The following is a 12,350-nucleotide window of genomic DNA, read 5'->3' as shown; positions in this document are numbered from 1 at the left end:
AGGCATAGAAGGAACTTACCTCAACATAATAAAGGCCATATATGACAAACCCACAGCCAACATCGTTCTCAGTGGTGAAAAACTGAAACCATTTCCACTAAGATCAGGAACAAGACAAGGTTGCCCACTCTCACCACTATTATTCAACATAGTTTTGGAAGTGTTAGCCACAGCAATCAGAGAAGACAAAGAAATAAAAGGAATCCAAATTGGAAAAGAAGAAGTAAAGCTGTCACTGTTTGCAGATGACATGATAGTATGCATAGAGAATCCTAAAGATGCTACCAGAAAATTACTAGAGCTAATCAATGAATTTGGTAAAGTAGCAGGATACAAAATTAATGCACAGAAATCTCTTGCATTCCTATACACTAATGATGAAAAATCTGAAAGAGAAATTAAGGAAACACTCCCATTTACCATTGCAACAAAAAGAATAAAATACCTAGGAATAAACCCACCTAAGGAGACAAAAGACCTGTATGCAGAAAACTATAAGACACTGATGAAAGAAATTTAAGATGATATAAACAGATGGAGCGATATACCATGTTCTTGGATTGGAAGAATCAACATTGTGAAAATGACTATACTACCCAAAGCAATCTACAGATTCAGTGCAATCCCTATCAAGATACCAAAGGCATTTTTCACAGAACTAGAACAAAAAATTTTACAATTTGTATGGAAACGCAAAAGACCCCCGAATAGCCAAAGCAATTTTGAGAAAGAACGGAGCTGGAGGAATCAGGCTCCCAGACTTCAGACTACACTACAAAGCTACAGTAATCAAGACAGTATGGTACTGGCACAGAAACAGAAATATAGATCAATGGAACAGGATAGAAAGCCCAGAGGTAAACCCACACACATATGGTCACTGTATCTGTGACAAAGGAGGCAAGAATATACAATAGAGAAAAGACAGCCTGTTCAATAAGTGGTACTGGGAAAACCGGACAGCTACATGTAAAAGAATGAAATTAGAACACTCCCTAACACCATATACAAAAATAAACTCAAAATGGATTAAAGACCTAAATGTAAGGCCAGACACTATAAAACTCTTAGAGGAAAACATAGGCAGAACACTCTATGACATATAAATCACAGCAAGATCCTTTTTGACCCACCTCCTAGAGAAATGGAAATAAGAACAAAAATAAACAAATGGGACCTAATGAAGCTTAAAAGCTTTTGCACAGCAAAGGAAACCATAAACAAGGCGAAAAGACCACCCTCAGAATGGAAGAAAATATTTGCAAATGAAGCAACTGACAAAGGATTAATCTCCAAAATACACAAGCACCTCATGTAGCTCAATATCAAAAAAACAACCCAATCCAAAAATGGGCAGAAGACCTAAATAGACATTTGTCCAAAGAAGATATACAGATTGCCAACAAACACATGAAAGGATGCTCAACATCACTAATCATTAGAGAAATGCAAATCAAAACTACAATGAGGTATCACCTCACACCAGTCAGAATGGCCATCATCGAAAAATCTACAAACAATAAATGCTGGAGAGGGTGTGGAGAAAAGGGAACCCTCTTGCACTGTTGGTGGGAATGTAAATTGATACAGCCACTATGGAGAACAGTATGGAAGTTCCTTAAAAAACTTAAAATAGAACTACCATACGACCCAACAATCCCACTACTGGGCATATACCCGGAGAAACCCATAATTCAAAAGAGTCATGTACCACAATGTTCATTGCAGCTCTATTTACAATAGCCAGGAGATGGAAGCAACCTAAGTGTCCATTGACAGATGAATGGATAAAGAAGATGTGGCACATATATACAGTGGAATATTACTCAGCCATAAAAATAAACGAAATTGAGTTATTTGTAGTGAGGTGGATGGACAGAGTGAAGTAAGTCAGAAAGAGAAAAATAAATACTGTATGCTAACACATATATATGGAGTCTTAAAAAAAATGATTCTGAAGAACCTAGGGGCAGGACAGGAATAAAGACGCAGACGTAGAGAATGGACTTGAGGGCATGGGGAGGGGGAAGGGTAAGCTGGAACGAAGTGAGAGAGTGGCATGGACTTATATATACTACCAAATGTAAAATAGATAGCTAGTGGGAAGCACTAACTTGGTGCTTTGTGACCACCTAGAGGCGTGGGATAGGGAGGGTGGGAGGGAGACGCAAGAGGGAAGAGATATAGGGATATATGTATATATATAGCTGATTCACTTTGTTATAAAGCAGAAACTAACACACCATTGTAAAGGAGTTATACTCCAATAAAAATGTTAAAAAAAAAAAAAAAAAAGGACCGGTTCATTATTAAAAATATTTGTAGAGCCCATCTTCCTTTCCCTTCATCTCCCCTTCCCATCACCTCCGGAGGCAGTGCCACAGAGGTATTGACAGCAGCATGCCTGGCATCTGAAGAAATGGAGAGTAAGAGTAGTGAGTGCAGAGGTGGCAATGAGAGTAGTTGGGAGATTGGTTATATTGAGCAAATAAGTTGTTTGATTTAGCAAACAAATAAATATACTAAAGATAAGAGAGCCAGATTTCTCACTGTCCAAAGGGATTTACAGACATTGAAAGGTAGAAAGCTGAAAAGAACACTGAGGCACTGGATTAGAATTGTAATTATCAACATGATCTCACAGCTTTTTAAATTTATATATAGAAACAGTTATAATGTTTATGTATATGAATATATGAATATAAATATATATACACATATGTATATACATAACGTAAATTTCTTAGTTGTGTACACTGAAAGGGTCTAGAGGCAATGATTCCTCAATAGTAATGAGCACAATGAGTGCTCAGACCTTGGTTTCTAAATACCACTCTCCACTAAAAGGAATCAGGGATGCTTGGATAAATGGCCAATTCTAGGGCTGGGGCAGCAAACATGTAAGATCAACCTGGAACATCTTGTTGTTCCAGAAAGTAAAGAAATATTCAAACAATGGTGGGAACATGTCAGAAGGACCCCAAAGCCAGCCTAAATGCATGCCCACTGACCAAATCTAATGTAAGCAACAAAATAAATAATGTTAATATCAGATTACAGCTCATTGAATAAAATAGAAATCTATGCATTTATAAATAAATGAATAAATAGAGAAGGGAACATTCTTCCTTAAAATACAAGCTCAACTAATAAATGCAGAAGGGATGGTAGAAATAGATAATCACCGTTGTTGTCTATTCTAGGGACGGTGATACAGAAGGAGTCATCGGTGGATGCTAGACTGGTAGTTGGAGGGTTGGTGAGGAACAGGATATTGGCATGATGCAGTGTACTTGTTTCAGCTCTCATACTGTAACAAGTGTCCTTTCACCGTCCATTTAATGACACAGTTTTCACATTTCTATGCTTTTTGTTGATTTTGCTGTTTAAAATGGCCCCCACACGTAGTGCCGAGGTGCTATCTAGTGTTCCTGCGTACAAGAAGGCTGTGATGTGTCTTACAAAGAAAATAAATGTGTTAGATAAGCTTCATTGCAGCATGAATTATAGTGCTGTTGGCCACAAGTGCAATGTTACCAAATCAATTCTGTGTTAAATAAAGTGTTTTTAGCTGGAAACACACATAAAACAAGGTTTCGTGTTGATCGGTTGGAGAAAATGGACTGAAGGCTCACAGGAACCTAACCCTGCATTTTCCATAGGAGCAGTGCTTCAGTATTCGCTAATTCAGTGTTCATGGCACATTATAGGACTTCACTGCCATGAATAACAAGAATCAAATGTATCTCACGTAATGGGTACTGCCGAAACCGATAAGTGTCGTTTCAGGGGGGCTCCAAGGAGCCCGGTCTTTTATGTCTCAGTGCAGAAAGAATTCAGCGAGAGTCAAAGTGATAGATAAGCAGTGATTTATTAGAATAGGACGCTTGTGAGGCTTACAAGCGGGTGGGCGAGAAGGTGCCACGCCCTGAGAACTTAGTGGGCTACAGTTTTGTAATCAAAGGAAAAGTGGGGAGGGTGAAAAGACCACCTTCTTCCTCATTCTTTTTTTTTTTTTTTTTCCACACACGCACACTGTATTTTATTTTTACAAGAGATAAATAGACTGACACCAAGCATTGTACATGGATGACCACAACAAAAGCAACAATGATTGCAATTACCAAACATGAAACACACTCATACTATGTCATAATATTGACATTCAGTCCAGTAATCCTCCACTGTAACAGCTCCTTTACTTTGCAGTGAAAATTGATTTGTATATTCTTTGCCTCTGAGTCCTTGTGGGATTTTTTTTTTTTTAATTCAGACAGAAAGTCACAAAAATTATACTCATCCTCATCAGTTCACTCAGTCCCATGTAATTATTTTTTTTTTCATCTTGATCTTTTGTTAGCACTTTTATGAGTTCATCAGTTTTTCATTAGAGTTCTGAAAATGCTTATTCATTCAGTTCAGCAGTACAGTCAGTTACCAGAAACCTGTACTTGTCAGAGTCTTTTCCATGAATTTCTTGAAGATGAAACCCTTTTATAGGAACATATTTGCAAAAGCATCAGAGTACACCCAGAACTGTCTGTAAATGACAAAAGACTTAAAAATGACCACAGTTAAAGATTTGATGAAAGTTCATAATAATGCAGTTGACAAGAAAATTAGTTATTTCTGAGATATACATTTTAAAGTAATAACTAGGATTATTACTTATAACATTATACCAGAACATATAAGATTTTTAGAAATTTCATGTAATGTCTGAAACATTTATATTAACATATTTCCATACAAATACAAATATAAGATTTTTAGAAATTTCATGTAATGTCTGAAACATTTATATTAACATATTTCCATCCATATTTCCATACAAATACAAATATAAGATTTTAAGAAATTTCATGTAATGTCTGAAACATTTATATTAACATATTTCCATACAAATAACCCAATGAAAGTTTAGTATTAGTTGTTTTGTTTGTTTGTTTTTTTATATTGCAGGTTCTTATTAGGCATCAATTTTATACACATCAGTGTATACATATCAATCCCAATCGCCCAATTCAGCACACCACCATCCCCACCCCACCGCAGTTTTCCCCCCTTGGTGTCCATATGTTCATTCTCTACATCTGTGACTCAACTTCTGCCCTGCAAACTGGCTCATCTGTACCATTTTTCTAGGTTCCACATACATGCATTAATATACAATATTTGTTTTTCTCTTTCTGACTTACCTCACTCTGTATGACAGTCTCTAGATCCATCCACGTCTCAACAAATGACTCAATTTCGTTCCTTTTTATGGCTGAGTAATATTCCATTGTATATATGTACCACATCTTCTTTATCCATTCGTCTGTTGATGGGCATTTAGGTTGCTTCCATGACCTGGGTATTGTAAATAGTGCTGCAATGAACATTCGGGTGCATGTGTCTTTTTGAATTACGGTTTTCTCTGGGTATATGCCCAGTAGTGGGATTGCTGGGTCATATGGTAATTCTATTTTTAGTTTTTTTTTTTTTTTTTTTTTTTAACATCTTTATTGAAGTATAATTGCCTTACAATGGTGTGTTAGCTTCTGCTTTATAACAAAGTGAATCAGTTATACATATACAATATGTTCCCATTTCTCTTCCCTCATGCATCTCCCTCCCTCCCACCCTCCCCATCCCACCCCTCTAGGTGGTCACAAAGCACCGAGCTGATCTCCCTGTGCTATGCGGCTGCTTCCCACTAGCTATCTATTTTACATTTGGTAGTGTATATATGTCCATGACACTCTCTTACCCTGTCACATCTCACCCCACCCCCTCCCCATATCCTCAGGTCCATTCTCTAGTAGGTCTGTGTCTTTATTCCCGTCTTGCCACTAGGTTCTTCATGGCCTTTTTTTTTTTTTTTTCCCTTAGATTCCGTATATATGTGTTAGCATACTGTATTTGTTTTTCTCTTTCTGACTTACTTCACTCTGTATGACAGACTCTAACTCCATCCACCTCATTACAAATACCTCCATTTCATTTCTTTTTATGGCTGAGTAATATTCCATTGTATATATGTGCCACATCTTCTTTATCCATTCATCTGTCGATGGACATTTAGGTTGCTTCCATGTCCTGGCTATTGTAAATAGAGCTGCAATGAACATTTTGGTACATGACTCTTTTTGACCTATGGTTTTCTCGGGGTATATGCCCAGTATTGGGATTGCTGGGTCGTATGGTAGTTCTATTTGTAGTTTTTTAAGGAACCTCCATACTGTTCTCCATAGTGGCTGTATCAATTTACATTCCCACCAACAGTGCAAGAGTGTTCCCTTTCCTCCACACCCTCTCCAGCATTTGTTTGTAGATTTTCTGATGATGCCCATTCTAACAGGAGTGAGGTGATACCTCATTGTAGTTTTGATTTGCATTTCTCTAATAATTAGTGATATTGAGCATCTTTTCATGTGCTTCGTGGCCGTCTGTATGTCTTCTTTGGAGAAATGTCTATTTAGGTCTTCTGCCCATTTTTGGATTGGGGTGTTTGTTTCTTTAATATTGAGCTGAATGAGCTGTTTATATATTTTGGAGATTAATCCTTTGTCCGTTGATTCGTTTGCAAATATTTTCTCCCATTCTGAGGGTTGTCTTTGCGTCTTGTTTATGGTTTCCTTTGCTGTGCAAAAACTTTGAAGTTTCATTAGGTCCCATTTGTTTATTTTTGTTTTTATTTCCATTACTCTAGGAGGTGGATCAAAAAAGATCTTGCTGTGATTTATGTCAAAGAGTGTTCTTCCTATGTTTTCCTCTAAGAGTTTTATAGTGTCCAGTCTTATATTTAGGTCTCTAATCCATTTTGAGTTTATTTTTGTGTATGGTGTTAGGGAGTATTCTAATTTCATTCTTTTACATGTAGCTGTCCAGTTTTCCCAGCACCGCTTATTGAAGAGACTGTCTTTTCTCCATTGTATATCTTTGCCTCCTTTGTCATAGATTAGTTGACCATAGGTGCATGGGTTAATCTCTGGGCTTTCTATCTTGTTCCATTGATCTATGTTTCTGTTTTTGTGCCAGTACCATATTGTCTTGATTACTGTAGCTTTGTAGTATAGTCTGAAGTCAGGGAGTCTGATTCCTCCAGCTCCATTTTTTTCCCTCAAGACTACTTTGGCTATTCGAGGTCTTTTGTGTCTCCATACAAATTTTAAGATGATTTGTTCTAGCTCCGTAAAAAATGCCATTGGTAATTTGATAGGGATTGCATTGAATCTGTAGATTGCTTTGGGTAGTATAGTCATTTTCACAATGTTGATTCTTCCAATCCAAGAACATGGTATATCTCTCCATCTGTTGGTATCATCTTTAATTTCTTTCATCAGTGTCTTATAGTTTTCTGCATACAGGTCTTTTGTCTCCCTAGGTAGGTTTATTCCTAGGTATTTTATTCTTTTTGTTGCAATGGTAAATGGGAGTGTTTCCATAATTTCTCTTTCAGATTTTTCATCATTAGTGTATAGGAATGCAAGAGATTTCTGTGCATTAATTTTGTATCCTGCAACTTTACCATATTCATTAATTAGCTCTAGCAGTTTTCTGGTGGCAGTTTTAGGATTCTCTATGTATAGTATCATGTCATCCGCAAACAGTGACAGTTTTACTTCTTCTTTTCCAATTTGTATTCCTTTTATTTCTTTTTCTTTGATTGCCGTGGCTAGGACTTCCAGAACTATGTTGAATAATAGTGGTGAGAGTGGACATCCTTGTCTCGTTCCTGATCTTAGAGGAAATGCTTCCAGTTTTTCACCATTGAGAATGATGTTTGCTGTGGGTTTGTCATATATGGACTTTATTATGTTGACGTAGTTTCCCTCTATGCCCACTTTCTGGAGAGCTTTTATCATAAATGGGTGTTGAATTTTGTCAGAAGCTTTTTCTGCATCTATTGAGATGATCATATGGTTTTTATTCTTCAATTTGTTAATATGGTGTATCACATTGATTGATTTGCGTATATTGAAGAATCCTTGCATCCCTGGGATAAATCCCACTTGATCGTGGTGTATGATCCTTTTAATGTGTTGTTGGATTCTGTTTGCTAGTATTTTGTTGAGGATTTTTACATCTATATTCATCAGTGATATTGGTCTGTAATTTTCTTTTTTTGTAGTGTCTTTGTCTGGTTTTGGTATCAGGGTGATGGTGGCCTCATAGAATGAGTTTGGGAGTGTTCCTTCCTCTGCAATTTTTTGGAAGAGTTTGAGAAGGATAGGTGTTAGCTCTTCTCTAAATGTTTGATAGAATTCACCTGTGAAGCCATCTGGTCCTGGACTTTTGTTTGTTGGAAGATTTTTAATCACAGTTTCAATTTCATTACTTGTGATTGGTCTGTTCATATTTTCTGTTTCTTCCTGGTTCAGTCTTGGAAGGTTATACCTTTCTAAAAATTTGTCCATTTCTTCCAGGTTGTCCATTTTATTGGCATAAAGTTGCTTGTAGTAGTCTCTTAGGATGCTTTGTATTTCTGCGGTGTCTGTTGTAACTTCTCCTTTTTCATTTCTGATTTTATTGATTTGAGTCCTCTCCCTCTTTTTCTTGATGAGTCTGGCTAATGGCTTATCAATTTTGTTTATCTTCTCAAAGAACCAACTTTTAGTTTTATTGATCTTTGCTATTGTTTTCTTTGTTTCTATTTCATTTATTTCTGCTCTGATCTTTATGATTTCTTTCCTTCTGCTCACTTTGGGTTTTGTTTGTTCTTCTTTCTCTAGTTCCTTTAGGTGTAAGGTTAGATTGTTTACTTGAGATTTTTCTTATTTCTTTAGGTAGGCTTGTATAGCTATAAACTTCCCTCTTAGAACTGCTTTTGCTGCATCCCATAGGTTTTGGATCGTCGTGTTTTCATTGTCATTTGTCTCTAGGTATTTTTTGATTTCCTCTTTGATTTCTTCAGTGATCTCTTGGTTATTTAGTAACGTATTGTTTAGCCTCCATGTATTTGTCTTTTTTACGTTTTTTTCCCTGTAATTCATTTCTAATCTCATAGCGTTGTGGTCAGAAAAGATGCTTGATATGATTTCAATTTTCTTAAATTTACTGAGGCTTGATTTATGACCCAAGATGTGATCTATCCTGGAGAATGTTCCGTGCGCACTTGAGAAGAACGTGTAATCTGCTGTTTTTGGATGGAATGTCCTATATATATCAATTAAATCTATCTGGTCTATTGTGTCATTTAAAGCTTCTGTTTCCTTATTTATTTTCATTTTGGATGATCTGTCCATTGGTGTAAGTGAGGTGTTAAAGTCCCCCACTATGATTGTGTTACTGTCAATTTCCTGTTTTATAGCTGTTAGCAGTTGCCTTATGTATTGAGGTGCTCCTATGTTGGGTGCATATATATTTATAATTGTTATATCTTCTTCTTGGATTGATCCCTTGATCATTATGTAGTGTCCTTCCTTGTCTCTTGTAACATTCTTTATTTTAAAGTCTATTTTATCTGATATGAGTATAGCTACTCCAGCTTTCTTTTGATTTCCATTTGCATGGAATATCTTTTTCCATCCCCTCACTTTCAGTCTGTATGTGTCCCTAGGTCTAAAGTGGGTCTCTTGTAGACAGCATATATATGGGTCTTGTTCTTGTATCCATTCAGCCAGTCTGTGTCTTTTGGTTGGGGCATTTAATCCATTCACGTTTAAGGTAATTATCGATATGTATGTTCCTATGACCATTTTCTTAATTGTTTTGGGTTTGTTTTTGTAGGTCCTTTTCTTCTCTTGTGTTTCCCACTTAGAGAAGTTCCTTTAGCATTTGTTGTAGAGCTGGTTTGGTGGTGCTGAATTCTCTTAGCTTTTGCGTGTCTGTAAAGCTTTTGATTTCTCCATCAAATCTGAATGAGATCCTTGCCGGGTAGAGTAATCTTGGTTGTAGGTTCTTCCCTTTCATCACTTTAAGTATATCATGCCACTCCCTTCTGGCTTGCAGAGTTTCTGCTGAGAAATCAGCTGTTAACCTTATGGGAGTTCCCTTGTATGTTATTTGTCGTTTTTCCCTTGCTGCTTTCAATAATTTTTCTTTGTCTTTAATTTTTGCCACTTTGATTACTATGTGTCTCGGCGTGTTTCTCCTTGGGTTTATCCTGTATGGGACTCTCTGCGCTTCCTGGACTTGGGTGGCTATTTCCTTTACCATGTTAGGGAAGTTTTCGACTATAATCTCTTCAAATATTTTCTCTGGTCCTTTCTCTCTCTCTTCTCCTTCTGGGACCCCTATAATGCGAATGTTGTTGCGTTTAATGTTGTCCCAGAGGTCTCTTAGGCTGTCTTCATTTCTTTTCATTCTTTTTTCTTTAGTCTGTTCCGCAGCAGTGAATTCCACCATCCTGTCTTCCAGGTCACTTATCCGTTCTTCTGCCTCTGTTATTCTGCTATTGATTCCTTCTAGTGTAGTTTTCATTTCAGTTATTGTATTGGTCATCTCTGTTTGTTTGTTCTTTAATTCTTCTAGGTCTTTGTTAATCATTTCTTGCATCTTCTCAATCTTTGCCTCCATTCTTATTCCAAGGTCCTGGATCATCTTCACTATCACTATTCTGAATTCTTTTTCTGGAAGGTTGCCTATCTCCACCTCATTTAGTTGTTTTTCTGGGGTTTTTTCTTGTTCCTTCATCTGGTACATAGCCCTCTGCCTTTTCATCTTGTCTATCTTTCTGTAACTGTGGTTTTTGGTTCACAGGCTGCAGGATTGTAGTTTTTCTTGCTTATGCTGTCTGCCCTCTGGTCTTCCTCATTCTTGAGTTATCACGCGTCCATCATCAGCTCCTCCTCCAGATTGGGCAGGGGAGTTTTCTTGTCCCTACATGGTCGAGCTAGGTCTGTCATGGCACTATGGAAAAATTATTTCAGGTCTTTCACTTTGAAATGTCACCTTTCCGTAAAGTACTGTTTTTTATGTGTGCAGAGAGCATGTCCTAGGGATCATTGACTTACTGAGCTCACTGGGCAGGGTGTGGGTCTCATGTCACCATTGTTTTTTTTGTTTTGGGGCTTGTCTCATGCTTCTGCTGCATGGGTTTTGTTGCTAAGCAGGCCTGCTTGGCTTTGTGGTTAAGCAAACCTGCTTTCTTTTTTTTTTTAATTTATTTTTATTTATTTATGGCTGTGTTGGGTCTTCGTTTCTGTGCGAGGGCTTTCTCTAGTTGTGGCAAGTGGGGGGCCACTCTTCATCGCGGTGCACGGGCCTCTCACCATCGCGGCCTCTCTTGTTGCGGAGCACAGGCTCCAGACGCGCAGGCTCAGTAGTTGTGGCTCACGGGCCTAGTTGCTCCACGGCATGTGGGATCCTCCCAGACCAGGGCTCGAACCCGTGTCCCCTGCACCGGCAGGCAGATTCTCAACCACTGCGCCACCAGGGAAGCTCCAAACCTGCTTTCTTGAATGACCATTAACTTACAGGGGTCTCCCATACTTTCTTCTTTACTTACAATCCCCTAGTGGGATTAACTATTTAATTCCCTAATTTGTCCCTTTACTTCGTCCCTATCACTAACAGTGGTTGCCATTGGTTTTATCAGATTAATTTCATATGACGTATAACAGCGTTCAAAATTTTACTTTGTTGTGAAACTATACACATGTATTTGTGAGTAATTTATAAAATATTTCAGGGTTAAAAGGGACATTTGGAAGACTAACTTTGGCTTATATAATATGAAATAGTAAAATATTTAAAACAGTTGTTTGTACATTTCTTGCTAAAATAAACTGTACTTTTTAGTTCACTAGCCTTCTTTCAGTTTCATCTGCTTACTAATTTAAGATGAATTTGATTTTAAGAAATTATAGTTCCAAAGACAGAAAGTTTATTTTACTAGAAAGTATGAGTAAACCATATCTATTAACTAATCACTCTAAAATACGTTTTTTATGTTGCTCTCACTTTGAACTCCCTGGTATGTCTTTCTCTTAAAGAATTTTGGCTTATCAGTGCTTTATAGTTGCTTCCAGAGCCTGATAGATTTATTGTGTATAGTTTTTAATGCTAATCAATTGGCTTTTGATACTTTTTTGAGTGATTGGGGAGTATCTTATTAGAATCAAATGGATGAATTAGCTAATTGTATTTACTTAATGTTTGGAGGGATAAGTGAAAAGAGAAGGAAAAGACTCAAGCTGATTCAAAAGCAAAAATGAGAAGAAAAGATAAATGACGTATTCTTCAAGTCTTCTAAATCAACCAAATGTTAGACAAAAGAAATTGGGGATTTGTCTTTAAACCGGAGATGTGCTGAGCATATTCTTACTTTAGGTTTTTTTTTTAAACTGTCTTGTCTTTAGATACTGATTTTTGTCTAGAAGGGATAGTGAGGGCTACTAAAATGAAACTCATAATTTCAACTT

At 37.1% G+C, this 12,350-nt stretch overlaps 1 protein-coding gene across 1 annotated transcript in view; it reads left to right on the top strand.

The window, feature by feature from the left end:
* Nucleotides 1–12,350, top strand: part of ELP3 (elongator acetyltransferase complex subunit 3) — a 115,828-nt gene that overhangs the window by 68,721 nt on the left and 34,757 nt on the right.

This window comes from Balaenoptera musculus, chromosome 6 (assembly GCF_009873245.2).
Source record: "Balaenoptera musculus isolate JJ_BM4_2016_0621 chromosome 6, mBalMus1.pri.v3, whole genome shotgun sequence".
Taxonomy (NCBI): domain Eukaryota; kingdom Metazoa; phylum Chordata; class Mammalia; order Artiodactyla; family Balaenopteridae; genus Balaenoptera; species Balaenoptera musculus.
The sequence above is the reverse complement of the archived record's forward strand: the minus strand, read 5'-3'. Positions and strand labels throughout refer to the sequence as shown.